This window comes from Rhinolophus sinicus, chromosome 1, assembly GCF_057876585.1.
Source record: "Rhinolophus sinicus isolate RSI-liver-muscle chromosome 1, RSI-T2T, whole genome shotgun sequence".
Taxonomy (NCBI): domain Eukaryota; kingdom Metazoa; phylum Chordata; class Mammalia; order Chiroptera; family Rhinolophidae; genus Rhinolophus; species Rhinolophus sinicus.
The window spans coordinates 138,289,018-138,312,593 of NC_142501.1; the positions used below are offsets into that span (position 1 = coordinate 138,289,018).

General features: G+C 34.7%; 1 pseudogene; it reads left to right on the plus strand.

The window, feature by feature from the left end:
• Positions 1–11,786: 11,786 nt before the first annotated feature.
• LOC109452216 (polycomb complex protein BMI-1 pseudogene) lies at positions 11,787–12,768 on the plus strand (annotated as a pseudogene).
• The last annotated feature ends 10,808 nt before the right edge of the window (positions 12,769–23,576 follow it).

The window sequence follows — 23,576 nt, forward strand, 5'->3', positions numbered from 1 at the left end:
AGTACACATTTTCTCTCTGTTTAGCTCTAACTTCATGTTCACATTAACAAATATTTTAAATAATGTTGATTTATTTTAGGTGGTGGGCATTTGGTAACTCCTAGTGGGTCACTGATATAACCCTCACTAAAGCCAGTGGATACGCATTGGGGTGCTATTGAGTTGAATTCCAGATGATAAATTAGTTCTAGAACACTAGATCTTTCCTTTAAAAATAAAAATATAAATTCAGATACCAAAAAATCCACCCCTTTATAATGTACAATTCAGTGTTTTTTTTTTCGTTTTTTTTTGTTTTTTGTTTTTTTTTCTTTAGTATATTCTCAAGTTGTGTGACCAGCACCACTGTGTAATTCCAGAACATTTTCATCACCCCAATAAGAAACCCTGTTGGCCCTCTCATGCTCTGGTAATGATTAATCTATTTCCATGTTTATGGGTTTGCCTATTCTGGAAATTTCATATAAATAGAATCATCTACTCTGCCTGGCTTCTTTCACTAAGTATAAAGTTCTTAAGGTTTATCAATGTCATCACATGTATCAGTATGTCATTTATATTTTTTTAAGATCTCTTTTTTATTATATTAGTTTCAGGTGTACAGAACAACAAAATGAATATACATTTACACCCCTCACAAAGTGAAAAGCACCTCCAAGTCTACTGCCCCTCTGACATCGTTTATAGCTGTTACAATACCATTGATTGTATTCCCTACTCCGTACTCCACATCCTGTGTTCGTGTGTGTGTGTGTGTGTGTGTGTGTGTGTGTGTGTATAATTATAGTTGACATTCAATATTATTCTAGTTCAGCTTCAGATGTACAGCACAGTGGTCAGGCATCTACACAATCTATGAAGTGATCCCCCCGATAAGTCCAGTACCCATCTGGCACCCTACATGATCTTTGCAACATTACTGATTATATTCCCCATACTATATTTCACATCCCTGTGACTATTTTGTGACTACCAATTTGTACTTTCTAATCCCTCTTCTTCTCTCCCATCCCTACCCTCCTCCCATTTAATAACCATTAGTTTTAAACTTTATTTTTTCTATATCTCTGAGTCTGTTTGTGTTTTGTTTGCTCATTTATTCTGTTCTTTAGATTCCACATTTAAGTGAGGTCATATGGTATTTGTCTTTCTTAGTCTGACTTATTTCACTTAGTATAATATTCTCTAGGTCCGTCCATGTTGTTGCAAATAGTAAGATTTCATTCTTTTTTTTAAAAATAGCAGAGTAATATTCCCTTGTATAAATATATCCAATTTCTTTATCCAGTTGTCTTTTGATGGGCATTTTGGTTGCTTCCATATCTTGGCTATTGTGAATAGCATTGCAATAAACATTGGGGTGCATATATTATTTTGAATTAGTGTTTTGGATTTCTTTTGATAAATACCGAGGAGTGGAATTGCTGGGTTATAAGGCAATTCTATTTTTCTTTTTTTGAGGAACCTCTATACTGTTTTTCATAGTGGCTGCACCAATTTGTAATCCTACCCACAGTACATCAGGGTTCCCCTTTCTCCACATCCTTGCCAGCACTTGCTGTTTTTTGATTTATTGATGAAAGCCATTCTGATGGGTATGAGGCGGTATCTCACTGTGGTTTTTATTTGCATTTCTCTAATGATTAGTGACATTAAGCACCTTTCCATATATCTGTTGGCCATCTGTTTGTCTTCTTTAAAGAAATGTCTCCTGATGTCCTCTACCCATTTTTTAATTGGGTTGTTTGTTTGTTTTGGTGTTGAGTTGTATGAGGTTTTTTTTAAGTAAATTTTGGATATGAACCCCTTATCAGATGTATTGTTGTCAAATATTTTCTCCCATTCAGTAGGATGTCTCTTTGTTTTGTTGATGGTTTCCTTTGTTGTGAAAAAAACTTTTTAGTTTGATGTAGTACTTCATATCTTTTTATGGTACACTGTGTTTATATATAGTACACTTTGTTCATCTGCACATCAGCTGATAGACATTTAGGTTACTTCCATATTTGGGTTACTATGATTAATGCTGCTATGAAAATGTTTATTAAGAAGAATATGTGTTCTGAAATTGTTGAGTGGTGCATTCTGTATTTGTCTTTTAGGTCTAGTTTGGTTTTATAGTGCTGTTCAAATATTCTATTTCTTTGACAATCTTCTGTCTAGTTGCTGTATCCATTATCGAAAGTGGGATATTGAAGTTTCCAACTGTTATTTTGAATCATCTATACTTCCTTTCAATTCTGTCAATTTTTGCTTCATGTATATTGGAAATATGTTGTTAGATGCATATGTTTGTAACTGGTATAAATTATGCATAGATTAACCATTTTATCATTATAAATGTCCTCCTTTATCTCTACTAATAAAGTAGAGATTTTTCTCTCATCTTAAAGATATTAGTATAGGCACTCTAGCTCTCTTTTGCATGGGATATATTTTTCCATCATTATATTTTCAATATTTTGTCTTTGAATCTAGTGTTTTTGTTGCATACAGTATGTACTTGAATCATGTTGTATTCTTTTTCCATCCTGCCAATCTCTGCCTTTTTATTGGATAGTTTAATCAATTTACATTTAATGTAATTACTGATTAGGTAAGATTTATGCCTTCTATTTTACTGTTTGTTTTCTGTATGTTCTATGTAGTTTTTGTTTCTAATTCTTCTATTACTGCCTTTTCTTTTGGTGTTCAATAGATATTTCCACTATTAGTATTTAAATTGCCTTACCACTTCTCTTATTACATTTTTTGAGTTATTTTCTTAGTAGTTGTCCTGGGAATTACCATTAACCACTTTATTCATAGCAATCTAGTTATAGCAATATGAATAATGTATGAAAATTCTGCTCCTATATAACTTGGTGCTGCCTCCTTTATGCTGCTACTTTCACAAATTATATCTTTATATATTATAGGGCCATCAATATAATGATTGCATTATGCAATTGTATTTTAAATAATATAGGACAAAAATAAAAAATACATTAACACTATTTTTTATATTTACCTATGTAGTGCCTATATAGTTACATTTATTGGTACTTTCTATTTCTTCATTTGGATGTGAGTTACTGTTTAATGTCTTTTCATTTTAGTTTGAAGTAATCCTTTTATTTATCTTGTAAAGCAGATCAAATAAAAATGAATTATCTCATTTTTTTAAATCTGGAAATATCTTAATTTTTTTTGAAAGATTACTTTTATTGACAGTTATTTTTCTTTCAAGCACTTCAAATAAATCATGCTACTGTTTTCTGGACGCCATGGTTTGTAATTTTTAAGGCTGCTGCAATGCTGGGAGGCAGAGATAGAGAGATGGGACTAGAGTAAGTGAAAATGCCACAAATCTCACTGTTATTACTGAGATTTGGTTGTTTTTCTTTACTAAATGCTCCCTATTCTCTGGACTGTTGTAAGCCTTCGGTTAATTTCTATAGCTCTAAAAAAATGATTCCGATAATTTTTTTTCCAGTTATGTTATTTCTTTTATGGAGTGGGATATTTTCAGATATCCTCACTTCACCATTTTTGCTTATGTCACCTGTTAAAACATTTGGTTCTTAAACTTCTGGTTGTTGGTGGTTTTGTGGTTCTGGGATCTTTCTGTGGATCTCATAAAAGCTAAGGATATGATTGGCAGAAAAATCCATGTATGCATTCACTCACACTACTTTGGACAGCATTCTACTGGATTCATTAATACACTGAGTCCTACCACAGATCCCTCACCAGAAAATTCTAAGGTGAATAACCCCTGTTTTAAAGCCTCTTTTTCCTGAGCTAACATGAAACCCTAATACAACTCCAGCGTACATAATTCCAAAAACAACCTAGTAGCAAATTTAGTAGATAAATTCAATTTTAGTTCCAGCCAATTTCCTTTTCTGAAAAATCATACCTCATAATGTTGTGAAGATCACATGAGAAAATGAATATAACATCACTTACAATATTGTCAAACAATAAGCACTTCATAAATTCTAACCATTAACAACATTATTCTCTTCTTTCCATCCTGTTACTCCTTCATTACTTCCCTGAGGAAGTTCCTTCAAAGAGCACCACGTTTGTATGCATTCTTTTAGAGTCTTTTAGAAATACATAATTTGCTAATGCTAACATTATTTTGTTGGAGGAAGCATTTGAATACTAATCTCCACTTTAGGAAGGGTTATGTAAACGCAGGATATGGCCTCGATTGCAAATATGCCAACTCTACACATAAACATTGAAAAGTGGAAGAGGGAGGAATTATGGATGACATTGTGAAAAAATGCTGTATAATTGGAGGAAAGGTTGTATAGATTTGATTTCTATGTTTCACTTTGAATTACCTCATTTTCTCAAATAGTTGTTAGATAAAATTCAGACCCAATCTTACTACATTCATTTCCAATTTAAAAAATCTTATGTAACTTTAGTGATAACATAAAATCTTTTTCCATACAAATAAACAAAGTATTACATAAACAGAACAACAGTAATCTAAATTAAAACCTCAAATTCAATTTATACTTTTAAAAACTATGACTTCTCAATTTCAGTCATCATAATAGCTGCCAGGGCTTAGTTACGGACTAGATGAGTCTTCATGGATGACCTAGCATGGGATAAATCATAAAATGAAGTGAGTCCAAAGTCAAATCCAGGTAGTCTGTGAAACACCTATCTATTTACTGTGATGTACTGATAATACTGAACACAGAGAACAAGACGTGCAATTCTTTCGAATTTTATCATTTCTTAGATAGCAAATAGTGCACAGATGCTTCACATGTTCTTACATTCAGAATTCTTACATTCAGAAAGTTTATAAGACTAATGGAGACAATGAGTAGAAGAGATAAAATTACTGTGCAGTTCTTCCTCATTTAGGACCTCTCTGCAGTCTGAGGGGGTCCCAGATTAATATAGGTCACTAATGCACAATGAATAGATACTGGGTAGATAAGATGTTGGATGAAATCATGTAGAACAAAGGTCACTTTACTTTTCAAGGTCAATTTAAAAAAAAAGACAACCATGCACAACATACCACAGTGACCATGACATTTTCTGTCATAACTCGCTAAAATGTTAGGAGACTGCCACAGACACTTTGTATGTAAACGCATTTATCTCCCTTGACTATTGAGAACCTTTGCTATTGTATACGCATTTCTTGATTTTGTTTTTATACACTGTACTTGCTGATCTCTTTTTGTTTATTCTTTAGTGAAGGATGCTTGTTTGGAAGTACAACAATGCTATCAATCACATTTCTTTTTGTCTGGATTATCCCAAACTTTAGATTTTAAGCCTGCATATGGAGAAGCCAGGAAACTATGTTAAGAATCAAAGGCAGCTTCAATTAAGACTTACAGATTTCAGGGCATTATAAAATACTCCTGATTACTTCTATAATATGTGATTCAGGTAATTTTACATTATTTCCCTCTTTTTAAGGTAAACCCTCATTGAGGCTGTGCTAGTTCATTTATAGATTTTGAAAGCTTCTCTAGGTGGTGTTATAATTAGACCTTCCAGGTAGCAGGAAATTTTGCTTTGTCTTCCCATTTAACAGCTGTGTTCCCAGCTGAGTCTGTTTGTTATAAATAAAAGTGGCTCTTTAAATTTACATTCTCTGCATGACCAAGCTTGGCATCAGATCTAGCTTCTGGATGATGCCAAAGATAAGCACCAAAAGATGTCAGATTGAACCTCTGTACCATGGAGTGTCAGATGGCATTGTCAGCCATTACTGTATACTTCTGCTAAAGGCAAGTGATGTGACCAATGGATCTTTGAAAAGTGAATTTCTTCCAGTCTTTGAATGTTTTTGTAATGTGATTGGCAATGAATCCCCATGATATGTCTATGGAGCATAATGAACTGTGATATATGCAAGAATAGAGGTTGTGAAAAATATAGGACACTTGTTGACCTGAATGATGATATTACTTTGCTCAGGCCATGGGCTTATGGAGGAGTGAATAATCTCTTTAAATAGAACCCATCAAACAGCTCAGAATAGAATGATGTTTTCCTATTTCTTTTAGAGGTATTTTGCCTCACAGTTCACCCTCTTTGCCTTCCTTATTGATATCAATAGGATGCAGAGAATTTCCACTGGACAAGTCCCTGCATCATCTATACCAGCTTTATGAAAATTTGCAAGGACCTATCAGAACAAAAAGGCTAAAAAAGATAGAAGTTGCTTTGTTGTTTCTAAGCAGTATTTTCAGTTAATATGTGAACTGTGGAATAGGGTTGGGGAGGTGAAGTCACCAAAAAGCTACAGAACTGTAAACGTATACTTTGACTTCCTAAAAATTGTTTAAATTACTTTTATTGTTTTCAAAAGCTTCATCTGTGAAACTCAGTTATATATAACTAACAGTAACTTTTTTCCCACGTCTTCAGAGAAGATTATTAACTTGGGGTACATCCTTAAACCCACTAACATTGTAAAAAAATGCATATGTTTTAAAAGTGTGTATATGTATCACGAACTTCTCTGGGGGTAAAGTTCCTTAGGTATTTTTGTTGTCATTGTTGTTATTTTCTTTAGAGTCTCAAAGAAATCCACAATGGTTTAGAACCATACCTAGTTAATATATATTGCTCTAACTCATTTTAATAACATTTGTAATTGAATGAAATATATTCAACCTGAAATGTTTGTCCTTTTACCTCTACCAGTCTGTAATCACAATGTACCACATGAAAAAACTTCCAACTCATTTGCTCTCTTTTTTACCTTATCAATTTTCATCATTCATAATTCTGTTTTTCACTATCTGGTGAAATTTTGAGTATTGAATATATCTAATTGAAATAAAGGGAGACAAAATTCAAGCATCCTTTCAACAAATTAAGAAAGCACTGTTTTTGAGCAATAATTCTTGGGTTATTAACTAACAAAATAGTTTTTCGCTTTTTCTCTTTTGTTATCATAGACATTATACAGATGGATGGTAAAGTCTGAAAATACCTTATTCGGATTTGCAGCAAAAGCTAGTCATTTTTTTTTGTTTGTTTTTTGTTTTTGTTGTTTTTTAAATAGAAACTATTTAAACCGTATCAAAAAAGGTGAATTTTAGGTCATGTGACTGTTTCTGCACATTTATCTTTCAGCATTGAGATCAGATCCTTAGAGACATGAGCTCATTTTTCCTTGCTTAATCTAGACAAATAAAATTAGTACTTGTAGTTCAACTTTCTATTCCATTTGCATTAATTGAAATTCCAGCACACGACCCCATTTAAAGCTTAGCACCTGCATACTTTAGTTAAGACTCTCAAAATGACATTATTGATTTATAATACTTCAGCCAAATCATTTTTATATTGGAATAAAAACCGCTTTATATCTGTCACTAAAATTGGTTCTGCTCATACACAGAAAATAAGAGGAAAAAGTAAATTATTTAGTCAGATCTTCCTCTCCCCCCAGCATTTTGAGAAATGTTAGTAAGAAAATTTCACATATGTTAAACTTAATTCATGTCACCATATTTAGTCATCTTTGCATTAGTAATTTATATTTTGATCATTTATTACATGCTGGATAAACACTTGACATGCAGTTTCTCATTTAATTCTCATCATATGTATAAGAGGTTGGAGCTATTATAGTTTTTACTTTATAGGTGAGGAAACTGAACTGAGAGAAGACAAATCACTTGCCCCAGACTACACACACAACAGACTACAATCTTTTAACTAAAAGCATGTATAGTCTATCTTCAATATTCATGGATTCCAGATTATTACATTTGCCTAGTGGCTAAATTTATTTCTAACCCCCAGATCAATACTTGCTGCACTTTTGTGGTCATTTGCAGACTGTGCAAAAAATTTGAGTCACCAGATGTGCTCGTTCCAGCTGAGGGCCAACAAGGCAACCCTCTGCCATCTTGTTTGAGCTTTCACATTATAAGGAAATATTCTTCACTGGGTCTATTTAGGACCACATTTTTTGCATATTTATATTTTTTGTTAGCCATTTCTGCGTTTAAAATGGCACCCAAGCAGAAGTACTAAAGTATTGTCTAGGTCCCAAAGGGCAGGTAGGCTGTGATATGCCTTACAGAGAAAATATGTGTGTTAGATAAGCTTCATTCAGGCATGAGTTATAGAGCTGTTGTTTATGAATAAATCATATATATGACATGAATTGTCTTTAAACAGAACACACATAAAACAAGATTATATATGGATCATTTGAAAAAAAATGTGACCAGTAGCTCACAGAAATTTAACCCTCTATTTCACTTAGGAACCATGTTTCAGTATTTGTTAATTTATTGTTCACAGCAACTGTATAAAATAAAACTATCATGAATAATGAGAATCAACCGTACTGGCCTTCGGTAATAATCACTCTTTATTGAAGACTTAGAAGTTTACATCCATTACTTAGTTTTATTTTCTGCCAAGTCAAGTATGTTTATCCTCATTTTACAGATGAGTCTCAAAGCCTCAAAGGTAAGATTGTCACCCAGCTATTATGTGATTATATGATATTTGAATCAGGCTGTCTTCAAAGCTGGCACTCTTTACTATTATGGCACATAGACTGGTCATTAATCCCATTTGTTAAAACTTCCTAATAAAGATACTAATCTTTAAATCAGAAATCATCATTGTTTATAGAAGTTCTGTGTAACCGGCGAGTCTATAAAACAAACAAAACCCACCACTAGAAAACAGTAAGATTGTAAAGTAACAGCCATTCAACAATGCTAGAGGAACCCTGCGCATTTTCAAAATAGGTGACTATTTTTTGTGAAATAATTTCGGAATGACTAAAAGATTCCTTTGCCCCCTGATTGCTTTCATTCCACAATCTTACTTTTTACTTATAAATTCCATAATGTAAACTTCATTTTATGGGATAAAAATCTTCCTGCTTCTTTGCTAATACAAACCACCAGGCTGATAATACATGAAGTGGAATTTAACTGGTAGCCCTCCATCTAACCTGGAGAAATAAGAATTTCAAGTATGCAGGCAGCATAGAGCCCTGCAGGGCCAAGCAGGGTTGGGTGCTGCTACAGAGCAAGAGTGGCTATCTCGTTAATGTCCCCAGGACTGGGATGCAGCAGGGGATGGGCTAGAGGTAGAAGAACTAGTGGGAGGAATACAGGTCCGCTTTATCTAAGACCTGCTTTTACCGTGGGCTGACTCTGGTTCATTGGCGTGCTAACCTTTCTTCAGCCCTGCTCTCACTTGCATTATCAACCAGGTAACTCCTAGAGCTGTGTTTCTCAAGGTATCAGGCTAACCTGCCTACATCTGAAATACCTGAAATATGAAGAATGCCCATTTGTGAGCCCACATCTACTGAATTATCATCTCTGTGAATGGCGCTGCCTTCTCTTAGGCGAGAAGCTTGTAGGAAAGTGAGGAACAAAATAGTATAGTTAAAAAAGGTAGTATGGTGGAAACATCAGTCGTGTGAGAAACAGAATGCTTGAATTAAGCCAGCACTTACCACTTACTAGCTGTATAAGCTGGGAAAGTCACGTAATTCCTCACTGAACCTCAGTTGCTCCATCTCTAAAATTGGGATTAACAGCAAAAACACCGCCAATGACTATGCTACACTAAGGCTTAAATAAAATCAGACATGTAAAACTGCTTTGCAAGCGTAAAATTCTTGATTAAAAAAATAATGTGATGCTTTTTAAGATGGTAAAGTGATAAATTAAATGAACTAAAGCTTTCATTATAGAAAGACTTTATATTCCAAGTTTGCATCACAGAAGGAAGAAACATGGTACAGCACGGAATATGTTGAAGACTAACTCCCCTCCCCCCACCCCCAGTATCTTTCCCTCTCATCTGCTACAGATGCTAAAATTGTATCATTATAGGTAATTTTTGGTTTCCTTTAGAATGCAAATGATATTTGGGAGGTGAAATGCTTTGAATCTAAGTTATTAATAACATTTTATACCTGGAAATGCCAGGGCCAAAAAAGAATACCTAGGGAGTGAAAGGGGCCTTCAAGGTGACACAAAAAGACAAATTTTGCCTACCTGAAACTTGGTCTCTTTGTTAATTCAGTGATCAGAAAACAACCAACCCATCAACACACACACACACACACACACACACTCACATGACACACACTCACACTCACCTTGTGGTAGAAAATGGAAGGAGATAATTAGTGAAGCATTAGAGAAATGGACAAATCAACTTTTTAATTAAGCCAGAGCAGAGGAAGAAAAGGAAGTATTACAGCCCATGACAAGATATGCAAAAATTCTCTGTATAACTTGGGATGTCTTGATATAGGAAACGATGGGGAAAAAAATCAAGGAGAAGCAAAGTTAGGTGGCTCTTATGTACTTCCTTTCTTTGTCACCTCATCACTAACCATGACTGCTGTGTCATTTACATTGGTGAGAACCTGGCTATAAAATATAATACTTGGCATTTGTTTTTGTCACTTTCTCTCCTGTGGTGGCAATGTTCTTACCTATAGTAACCTCTGATCACCTGTGACCCACCAGTGCCTTCCTTGTCAATTGCTCATTACTATCCTGCTTACCCACCACCTCTCAGAGTGGTTTTTGGCAACTCTATCAGAGAACCAACAGTTCCTCCTATTTATGCTATGGAAAACACTTTATTTATGCTTTTAGAAAAGCACCTATCAAATTGCATTAGGTTCTTTCCTTTTTTTTCTCATACATATCCTTCTCTAACTCTAAGATGTCAGCTCCTATAGGTCTGCAGTGTCATCTCTTCAGTTTTACATTACTAGCACTTAACAGAGAGGACAACACATGGTAGGTTTTGAAAATAGGATTGCTGAGGGAATTAATATTATGATTACTACAATTTTTAGTTTATCAAGGTCATTATAGCTACTAAACTTTTTATATTATCATATCACCAGACTTTCATTTTTCTTTCTAGCTTATCAGTGATTTATATTTTTTATCATATTATTGGATAGTTATTCCGCTTTACATTCTAGGTTATAATTATGACTGTAGCATACTCTTTTTGATTCATATAAATTACCTTCTAATTCTGGCTAGATTTTTTTTTTACATCCTCCCATGACTGCGCTTACATTCTTTATTTTAATGCCAATAAATTCCAATTTAATTTGCTTCCTAGGAACTTAGAGATTTCCTTTTAGCTACCCTATTTATCACCTTTTTCTGAATCTTCAATTCTCTAATAAAATTATTTTCTATTATACCAAATAAATCTTCCCTCTGTCAGGAAATTTTAGTTACCTTGGGCAAATAAATACCATTTTGTCCTCAAGAATTATCTGGTTCCTCATGACAATAGTATTCTCATATTCTTCAACAATAACATGGTCGTATAAGACAGATATCCCTCATGTTTTAAAAAATTAACAAATAAAACTGCATCATAGAAAATTAGTAGCCAATGAGTGCTTCCCAATTCTGAACGAATTTTTTATAAAGTAATTATCTCCATTACTATTAGCTCTTGAGTCATTCATTGAAAATACACTTATTAGGCACCGAGCATGTATAATACATACATTACACATAGATTATTTTTTGGTAGAAGAGTTTTAAAAATATCCTGATAAAGGCCATGCCACCACCTACCGACAGCCTGGCTCTGTGATGCCCCAGCCGCCGCCCGTTCAACCTGGGATGCACAGCGTTTCCCACATTTTAGTTCCTTTCTCTCCTGAGTACCCCTCTGCATCCTCCTCAAGCACATGGCCCCCTACAAGAACCCTTCTATTTGTAGCCTCTGTGGCTCTGGCAGCCAGGATGCCCTTTGTTGAGAGGATCCTTTATCAAGCAGAGATGCACTGAACAACCAGAATCAAGATCACTGAGCTACATCCCCAACTAATGTGTGTGCTCTGTGGAGGGTACTTCATTGAGAACACAATCATAACAGAATATCTGCAGTCCTTCTGTAATACAGTATTGTATGTTACCTGGTGACCAGCAAGTATTGCCCTATCTGTGATGTGCAAGTTCACAAAACTAGCCCACTACTAAATACAAGGTCAGATAACATTCTTCAAGGTACTATATACCAATTTGTTCCAGGCCTTTTCAAAAATGAAATGAAGAGAAGGGATTTTTATGCAGCTCATCCTTTAGTTGATGCTGCCAAATGCTCTAAAGAAGATAGAGAAGTTGCCAATGAAGATAAGAGAATTATAACCGATGGTGAAATAATAAGCTTATCCATTGAATTCTTTGACTAGAACAGATTGGATCAGAAGGTAAACAAAGACCAGGAGAACTCTAAAGAGGAGGTGAACGAAAAGGATCCTTACCATGCCCAGCAGCAGTGACCGTGATGCACCTAAGAATGTTTCTCAGAAGTAAAATGGTCATACCTAATACTTTCCAAATTTATGTCATGTATTATATGAAGAGGAACACTTACAGGATTACTGTACACCAATGGATACTGCCTACATTTAACCTGAAGAAGGAATGGTCCGCTTCCTTTGAAATACAGAGATTGACCTACTTGTAAAAGAATGGCGATCAGTCAGCAGAGAGATAGACTGACAAATGCTGGAGAACTGGAAAGTGACTCTGGGAGTGACAAGGCCCAGCAGGAAGTATTCCCTCTACCGCTTCTTGTTGGCCTAGCCCCAGCACTCCAGTTCAGTCTTACCCTCAGTTTCCTCACATTTGCAGTATTTTGAATGGAACCAGCAACAGGCCCCATAATAACCACCAATCTTCTTTTGCCAATAGACCTCGAAAATCGTCAGTTAATGGATCATCAGTAACTTTATCTGGTTGATGCCTGAGAGTGTTGAGGAAAAAAATTTAAAGCCCTGATTTACTCCAATATCTTCATGCCATTCCAGCTTTATAGATGTGAATACATGTGACTATTGTCCAATTTGCTTTCTTTTGTAGTGACATTAAATTTGATGATAAAAGATGGACTAGATGTGATATTCATATGGCCATTAATTGAAAGATTGTTCCTATAAAGAATTGGTTACTGAGCAGAAAGGCAAGAGTTTATTTTTCTGTGTGTTAGGAAGATATGAAATGGTTACTGTAACCATTGTTTGGATTTGAAAATATTCTGCTGTGAATATAAACATTGGACCATAGTTTGTTAATCTCAACTAATGCCTACGTAACATTCTCCTTGATTGTTCTTCTTATTAAGCTGTTTTGTGAACCTGGAAATTCAACAAATAGAAAGAATAAGCATAGAATAAAGCATTCTATGTAGCCATGTCACTGTGAATAACGAGTTCTTGCATACTTAACCAGTTTAATTCTTATGTGATTTTTACTTCTCCATTGCTAACACAAAGCCTATCAAAGGAAAGTGAACTTCAGTTTTATAATCTGTATGCCTAAAAGCGGGTACTACCGTTTATTTTACTGACTTGTTTAAACGATTCACTTTTGTAAGAATCAGATGGCATTATGCTTGTACAATGCCATGTTGGTATATGACATAACAGGAAATAGTAATGTGTGATATATTTATAAATATTATTAAAAATATTGTGTTTCATGCATTCAGAAGTGGTTGTCAAAATTCTCCCGTCTAATTTGACCTTTACAGCTACCCTACGTTTGAACCTTATCAGCATAAAATATTTTTACTGTGGATATCTAACTCTAAAGTCTGTTCTATTGGAAGAAATTGGCAAATCATAATACTGACTTCTCTAGTGATACATGGTTTACTTTTAAAATATATTGTTGCAGTAAAGGAAAACTTTTAAATTAAAAAAATCCTTATTCAAATGGATCCCTCCTAAAGTATTAGAGATTTAAATGTAACTCTGTTTAGTGGTATCACTGATGTTTATAATATGGTTGTATATTAATTCAGGGAATTTCTCTGAGTAGGGCTATCTAGTTTCATTTTATTCAGCACTTTTGATAAGCTTGTTTTCACATTTTTATCTTCATAGAACTTCTTTCATTTACTATACTCCTAGGAGAAGCGACATTTTGCCTCCCTATGTAAAAGCTTTAAATTTATATTTCTCCAGATTCACATCCAAAGATTACTAAACCCTAGTATCCTTCTTTGTTTATTTGTTTCAATGGCACTATCATAGAAGGATGTATTATCCCAATCTTGGCTCAGGAGACATCTCAATTAGATTATCCATGCACATACATATTAGTTTTCTTCTGACCACCACCGCTTTTCTTTGTTTGTAGCTTAAGAGTATTCTGTGCTATTGTGAGGAGAGTATGGAGATGGAGAGCTTCTTCATGCAGGACAGGCTTGCAGCAAAATCCTGGGGCGCAATCTGGCATCATTTCTACCAGTAGCCAATGAACCATATGCTGGTTACTCTTGAATGAAAGTGCTCCCAGTTCACAAACAGGAAGGACAAATAGATACTTCCAACAATCACTTTTTAGGGTTTCAGGTCTGAGTCCTGAGTCAATAGTCTCCCATACGCGAACAAGAAAAAAACTAAAGTAGTTGTTTTACTCAAACTTATCTGTGTAATTGCTCTGTGAAGCCTCAGCCACATTTAGGTAGGGCGTTTTGGCAATGATGGGCACAGACGCCAGTGCTCTCAACTTAGGCATCAATGAACGCAAGCCATTTTCGGAATGAGGTGGATGATAACTGAATACCTACCAATTTGCACTTAATCCCTTCACCTTTTCCACCCAATCCCACACCTCCCTCCCATCGGGCAACCAGCAGTTCTTTGTATCTACGAGTCTGTTTCTGTTTTATATGTTCATTTAGATTCCACATATAAGTGAAATTATATGATATTTGTCTTTCTCAGTCTGACTTATTTCACTTAGCATAATACCTTCTAGGTCCATCCATGCTGTAGCAAATGGTAAGATGTCATTCTTTTTTGTGGCTGAGTAATATTCCATTGTATATATGTGCCACATCTTTATCCAAGCATCTATTGATAGTCACGTACGTTGTTTCCATATTTTGGCTATTGTAAATCATGCTGCAATGAACATAGGGGTGCAATAGTCACAGGGATATAAAATACAGAATAGGGAATATAGTCAACAATATTGTAGCAACTATGTATGGTGCCAAGTGGGCACTAGATTTATGGGCGGCGTCATTTTATAAATTAAACCACTATGCTATACACCTGACACAAATATAAAATAATATTGAATGTCAACTGTAATTGAAAAATAAAACATAAAATTTTTAAAATTTCAAAGGGGGGTTTTATTCATATTACACAGGAAAATATTTTTTTTTCTATATCTATTGAGGTATACTTGACAAAGGTGCATATATTTAGGGTGTAAAAAATGAGTTAGTAAACAACAACAACAACAAAGTCAGCCAAAAATGGCAGCCTCTGAGCCTCAGCACTGGACATCAGTGATATCAGCGTTTGAGTTAGCAACTTTAGTGCACTTTTGTGGTGAATGTGTTGTTTTTGACATTAGTTACCCTAAGAGACATTATCACAGCTAGTCATAGAAGAAAACAGTAGCATTAAGTAATTGTTAAGGAGCATAAATCCGCAGGGTTCACTTAAGAATCTGCTACCCTTCCTCCAATTTTTCACTCCGGGGACTCTCAATAATAATTTGATAAGTATTTTAGAAAAGGGTCAGAAGTTTATAAAGAGTAGGTGGGGTAGAGTCAGATAAATACATATATTTTAACTTTTATTTACTTAATTTTAATTTTTTGTTGTGATAAAATACCTCTAATGTACAATTTATTATGACTAACATCTTGTACTTCACAATGTTGTGAAACCATAACCACTATCTAATTCCAGAACATTTTTATCACTTCATACCCTTAAAGGAAACTTCAGAGCCTTAAGTAGTCACTCTCCTTCCACGTCTTCCTCCTAGCTCGTGACAAACACTAATCTCTGTCCTCTGTTTATGAATTTGCCAATTCTGGGTATTTCATACAGTGGAAGCATATTGGCCTCTTGTGTCTGGCTTTTTTCACTGAGCATACTGACTTGAAGTTCATACATGTTGTAGCATGTATCTGTACTTCATTTCTTTTTATGGTGAAAAAGTATTCTATTGTATGGATATACCACATTTGTTTATCCATTCATCAGTTGATAGACATTAGGTTGTTTCCACCTTGTGGCTACTGTGAATAGTGTTGCTATGAATATTCTTGTACAAGTTTTTGCTTGAATACCTGTTTTTGTTTTTGTTTTGAGTATACACCCTGGAGTGGAATTTCTGGGTTATATGGTAATTGTATGTTTAATTTATTGAGGAATCAAAAACATTGTTTCGACAATGGCAACACTATTTTATATTCCACCAGCAATGCACAAGGATTCCTGTTTAATTTTTAATTAAACAAAGGGGGAAAATAGTTACAAGTGTGAAGTTTTCCAACAGTTATACACGAATATTGTGAACTGCTAAATGCTAGTAACCTGAAATTCTAAAATCGATATTTTGACAATATAATACTCCAAAGTTGACACAGAAAATTTGTACAGATTAGTAACTACGACTAAATCTTTTCTTCTAAAAATATGGTTTCACAGGTGATTTCTACCAAACTTTAAAGGAATACATGTCTATTGTACACAATTTGTTTTCTATAGCAGAAAAGCAAAGAGGATGTACAACTCAGATTTTGATGTGAGTGTAACTTTGATATCTGTATCAGTCAGGCTCTCAGCAGGAAGCGGTTTGCACACTCTCACTGTAGAACTGAGAAGATTTTAATGAAGGGACTCTTTACAATCAAATGGGCTGACTTTAGGAAAACCAATAGAGAATAGTTTTACACTCAGGCTTACAACAATATCACACAATGTAATATTGTTGTCATCACAGCGAATATCACTCTTTGGCCTAAAGGGGCAATTTGCAGGAATACTTTGCAAAATTCAGAGTGGAGCTGGGACCTTTGGTAGAAGGATGCATCAAACTACAATCTAATAGAAAAGAAATTGGGGGAAAAATAAGAAGACTTCACTCATCTCTGGTCCTTGAATCCCCTGCCAGAGGACATAAATGACAACTGTCCCAGAAGCCAGAGAGCAAAGGAACCCATTGATGAAATCCATTCAGTCACATTCCATGATACAGAGAAAAGAATATAGAACAAATCCAGAAAGGCAAATGAAAAAATATCCAGTAGAATATCAAAACTACATGAAGATGCAATAAGAAAATAAATTCACAAGCCAATTCCCTTTGGAGTATAGATGAAAATTTTCTAAATATTAATTAGCCAGCAATATTCAGCAGCATATTTCTAAAACATATACCATAGATCAAAAATGATTTACCTCAGAAATGCAAGGACAGTCAACATCAGAAAATGTAGTAACATGATTTATCACACTAATGGATGCAGAGGAAAAATCATATGATCATCTCAGTATATGCAGAAAAAGCTTTTGATAATGTTCAAAATCCATCTGAAATTTTTTTTAAAGTAGGACTAAAAGGAAACTTCCTTACTGAGATAAAATCTATCTTTACCCATCTCTATTGGTACCCACCTCAATTGCAATATAAAGCAAAACAAGCAAATTAGCAAGCATAAAGTAATACCAAATGTCATAGTATATTAAAAAAATTTCGGGAGCTTTAATACTAGGAATTAGGCAAAACTCTGATATACTACTGTTTAACATAGAACTGGAAGTTCTGTCCAATTAAATACAAAGAAAAAAAAAAGAAATGTATGTGAATTAAAAGAAAGAAATATTCAGTATTTGTAATTAATTGATCCTTTACAAAGAAAACCCCATATAATAAGCAGACAAACTATCAAGGCATTGCAGCAAGATCGATATGCAAAAATCAATAGCACTTCTTGGCAACAGGAATAAACAGTTAGAAATTGAAATAGAAAATGGGATACAATTTACAATCACATTAAAGACAATGAAACATCTAGAAATTAACCACCCAATTCCTGAAATAAGAAAGTTTAGAATGCATTTCCAATGTCTTGTTTTCTTTTGCTCCCACATCTAATTTACTACTGTCTGAAATATTTCCCAAATCTGTGCACTTCTCTTCACCTCCATTATTATCACCTTTGTTGAAGCAACCATCATGTCTATATTGCTGTTCAATAGTCACCGCAGTCAAAATTAATAGGCAGTTGACAGACTAAGAGAAAATATTTGCAACATTAAAACATAAACTTTTTTTATTATATACTGTATGGCATGGTTACTATAGTTAATATAGTTTGGTGCCTAAACCCTATCCTAATTGGTTCAGAACCAATACTTTTGTGGTTTATCTGTGCACTGGAACTTTCAACAGCCCCTGTGTTTCCCAGGGAGCCCAGTGTGTTGCCAAGAAAAAAAAAAAAATCTCTTAATTTTAGAATAGTTTTATATTTACCGAAAATTTGCTGAGGAGTTAACAATGGGGGGATTGGTTGCAGGGTATATATAAACTCTCTGTACTATCTTGGCCATGCATTAAATATGAATTCTGGCACTTAAGGGGTAGGGTTAACTTGGATGGAGGGTAAAGAGGAAAGATGAGTAATTAATAATAAATTATAAGTATGAAGAACATAATCTACTAGTGTTTTGTTGTAAATTAAAAAGTAAGATCAACTCAATTTGTGCGCATCAAAAACAAGCCCTAAGAATACCTCAAACCAAGCATATCGGACAGGAGACTTCCGGTCAAGATGGCAGAGTAGGTAAATGCTGTGCTTGCCTTCTCTCAAGACCACATCAAAATTACCACTAAATTACAGAGCAACCACCCTAGAGAACCACCTGAAGACTAGCTGAATAGAGCACTTATAACTAAGAATATAAAGAAGAAGCCATGTTGAGACTGGTAGGTGCGACAGAGATATAAAATGAGCTGGTTCTACACCCATGTGTGGCAGTTAAGAATTGAGAAGGATATCTTGGCTGCGGATGTCCCCTTGAGAAGCGAGGTGTCCCAGCCCCACACTGGATCCCCAGCTGAGGCCACTGGTGCCGGGAAGAGCAGTCCCCAGAAAATTGGGCTGTGAAAATCAGCAGGGATTCCTTGAGGGTGAGACAGAGGAGTCCCAGCTGTTTCTCTCAAAAGGCCCCCACATGGAATTACTTGCTGATGAAAACACCCATTCTGAACTCCAATGTTAGGGTAACAGCTCAAAAAGTGCCAGGGACATACAGGGAGGAACTGAAATATCTGGGTTTAGGTCAACAGCTGGAGGGGCACCTCTCTCTGTTATTTTGTTCCTTTGTTGATCCCTGCCCCGCACAGAGCTGGTAGATGCCTTTGAGGAGCCCTCCCCTAACCTAGCCTACAGGCTCAGGTGGACACTAAATCTGAGTCTCCATCAAACTCATTCAAATCTGGTGAGTCCCTGAGGACCCACTCCACCCAACACATGCACAGGCAGAAACCTTACTCAGCAACTGTTACTCACAAGCGGCTGGCCTTGGTCCATACTGCGGACTTTCCTAAAATCTCTGAAAGGTCCAGAAACCCCAAATGAGAACCACCTGGCTTTTGTGTGCCCTGTACCTCTTGCTAATTGACCCAGCCCAGTGCTAGTATCAGCCAGCCTCAGTTCCCAGCATAACCTCTTCCAATCCCAGCTGTGCCTCTAAGCCCAGCACAGGCAGCTACCAACCACAGATCACTTTGTAGCTACTGCCATGTGGCAAATCTTCAGTCAGTTTTGTCAAGAAATAAAAGAGAGGACCCAAATAAATAAAATTGGAAATGAAAGAGGAGAAGTGACAACTGACACCACAGAAATATAAAGGATTATAAAAAAAAAAAAATACTATGAACAATTTATGTCACAAATTGAACATCCTGGAAGAAAAAGGATGCATTTCTAGAAACATGCAATTATCCAAGACTGACTCAAGAATAAACAGGAAATTTGAAAAGACCAATAGCTACTAATGAAATCAAATCAGTAGTCAAAAAACTCCCAACAAACCAAAGTCCTGGACCATCTCTATTGCAAACTATTTCAAAAATTCAAAAGGAAGGAGTCCTCCCAATCTCATTTATGAGGCTGACAGTACCCTGATTCCAAAACCAGAGAAAGATATTACAAAAAAATAAATATGAAATTATAGGCCAACATTCCTGATGAACATAGATTCAAAAATCTTCAACAAAATATTAGCAAACTGAATTCAACAATACATTAAAAAGATCACACACCATGATCAACTGAGATTTAATCTTCAGATGCAAGGTTGGTTCAATATCCACAAATCAATTAACATGAAACACCAAATAAAATGAAGGATAAAAATTATACGATCATATCAATAAATGAAGAAAGATGTTTGCGAATGATACATCTGATAAGGGGTTAATATCTAAATTTTATAAAGTACTCATATAACTCAACACCAAAAAAATCGAACAATCCAATTAAAAAATGGGCAGAGAAACTCAGTAGATATTTTTCGGAAGAGGACATACATATGGGCAATAAACATATGAGAAGATGCTTAATGTCAGTAATCATCAGAGAAATGCAATTTCAAAATCACGTCACACCTGTCAGAATGGCTGTCATCAATAAATCAATAAACAAGTGCTGGTGAGGATGTGGAGAAAAGGTAACCCTTGTGAATTGGTGGGATTGAAAATTGGTGCAGCCACTATGGAAAATAACATAGAGATTATTCAAAAATAATATAAATAGAACTGTCTTATGACCCAGTAATTTTAATTCTGGGTGCTTATCCAAAGAAATCCAAAACACTACTTTGAAAAGATATATGCACCCCTATGTTCACTGCAGCATTAGTTACAATAGCCAAGGTATGGAAGCAACCTAAGTGATGATCAATAGATAATTGTATAAATAAGTGGTAAATATATACAATGGAATATCACTTGGCCATAAAAAAGTATGTAATTTTACCATTTGTGACAACATGGCTGGACCTAGAGGGTATTATGCTAAGTGAAATAAGTCAGATGGAGAAAGACAAATACCATATGATTTCACTTATATGGGGAGTGTAAAGAGCAACATAAATGAATAGACAAAACAGACTAATCTATACAAAGAACAAACTGATAAGCTTGCCAGATGGGAGTGGGGTTGGGGGAGTGGGTGGTAAAGGTGAAGTGATTACAAAGTAGAAATCAGCGGGGATGCAAAGTACAGCATAGGGAATATAGTCAATAATATTGTAATAACTATGTATGGTGTCAGTGGGTATAGTAAACTTATCAGGAGGACTACTTCCCTAGTTATATAAATGTCTAACCACTATACTGTACACCTGAAAATAATCTGATATTAATATAAATTGTAATTGAAAAATGAAAAAAAAATTTTTTTAAAAGCGTACCAACCAATCAATCAATCATAATGACCATCAGCAACGAAATTGTAAGGTATAAATAAAACCATTTTTTAAGTTGTTCAATTGTAAAATAGCAACATTTATGTATATTAATGTTTATCATTAATCATTTAATAATTTTACAAATATTTTTGAACTTTCAAAGTATGATACTGGGCTCAATTGAGGAACATAAAAATGTGCATTTAAATAATTTAGGAGTTTTTTAAATATTTTTATCACATCAGTATGTGAATTAGCATGCCATATACAGAATTTCTGAAACTCATAAGCGTATTATTTTTGTGTTATTTTTTTATTGCGGCTTCTTTGTTATTTTAAAATTTATTTCTCATAGACTAAAAACATCAATTTAAGATTCCCAGGGAAAGTCCATTATTATATATGCCATTCAGTTTCTAATACTTGATTATCTTTTAAAACATAATTCGGCATTGTTTGTAGTATCTTTGTGAAGAAAAAGTGAAAATAGTTTTCCTAGATATTGCTAAAATTTGAACTTCTACTCCCCTTTCATTCCTTTTCTCTGTGAAACTTGTCAGATTCAACATTATTCTTAGGTTCAAAGCTATTTTTAATTTAACATTACCATTCAGCTTCTCTTTTATATGCAAAAGCTTACAGTACTAAAGTGTTCTCCCTGAATGTACTGGCTCTACATTCTATAACTACAATAAGATAAAGTGAAAAAAAACACATAAAAACTTCCTTCAACATGGATTTTTATTCTATAACTTGTACAACCTCCTTCTAGTATAACATCTAAATTTTATTTGAACAGAAAATACATTTTTAAGTCTGTTTTATACATACTTTTTTCAGGTAATAATATATCCTAGAGATCTCTCCGTCGTCGTATGTAGCGATATTCTTCATTTCTCTGTATAGCCATCTCATAATTTATTGGATGCACTGTTGTTTATTCAACCAGTACCCAAATAATAAACATTTAGAAGGGACAAGTGCTTAGGATATCTTTTCTAACTTCCAGGCTTTAGAGCTCCCTCTTGTATTGTCTTTGTGAACTGTTCAAACATAAGGCACAGAGATATTCTATCTCGTGGCCCTTTCTAACTTTCTGGGCCTCCCTTTTCACTTGTATCAATTGTACCTGTTTTGCTATACTTCAATTCTGTTCTACGCAGATTGTCTTTTCATTTTGAAGAGGGTGACACCAGCCGACTATAGCTCCTCCAGACCCTGCTGCAGGTCCAATGCTCTCATCTGCAACGTGGAGAATATGCAAAACCTGCCTAGTTTCAGATGCTCTCCTTAGGTCTGCTGCTCTTTTCTGGAGCATCTGTGAGGATATGGGTTTTTTTTCCTGGCCTAACATCTGTGAGATACCTCATAACTGCCTTCTGTCCCAAATGTTGATACTACACAGCTTGTATAGCGATAGAGTTTGTCACTCTATTTAGCAAATAAAAAAAGATGTGCCATATCTAACCGATAAAAATTCATGATGCTCAGTTAAATTTGAATTTTAATTGAACAATGTATAATTTTACATTGGTTTTATTTATACCTTACAATTTTGTTGCTGAAGGTCATTTTGATGGGTTGGTTGGTTGGTTGGTACACTTAAAAAATTTTTTTTTTCCATTTTCCAATTACAGTTTATATTCAATATTATATTAGTTTCAGGTGTACTATATAGTGGTTAGACATTTAACTACATCCCATTTAATATTTGGGACATACTTACATTAAAAATGATTCAAATTGAACTAAATGTCTTGCATTTTATCTGGCAAGTTAATTCAATTTCTCTTTTTAATCTTTATGGATAAACTCAGGGAGATTTAAAGCAATACCACTACAGTGGTCATCAACACAGAACTCCTACTTTTTTGTTTGTTTTTAAATTTTTATTTTGGCTATATCTTATAGTTATTAATGATCCTTTTTATATATTCACTTTTTATTTATTTGAATTACATGATAACAGGTGTGTTTCCAGAAAGATATGGCTTTCTAATTTTACCTTTCTGTAAATGTCCAGGGATATTTGCAACTAGAGAAGTGTTGTGGAATGAATGTTTGTGTCCCCCCAAATTCATATGTTGAGATCCTAAACCCCAGTGTGACAGTATGCGGTGGGTGGATTTGGGAGGCGATTAATTCATGAGAGTGGAGCTCTCTTGAATGGATTAGTGTCCTTCTAAAAGAGGCCCCAGAGAGCTCTCTCTCCTCTTCTGTCACAGAAAAGACAATCTATGAACTAGGAAGCAGGTCTGCACATAGAGAAAAGACCATCTATGAACCAGGAAGCAGGTCTGCACTGAATCTGCCCACA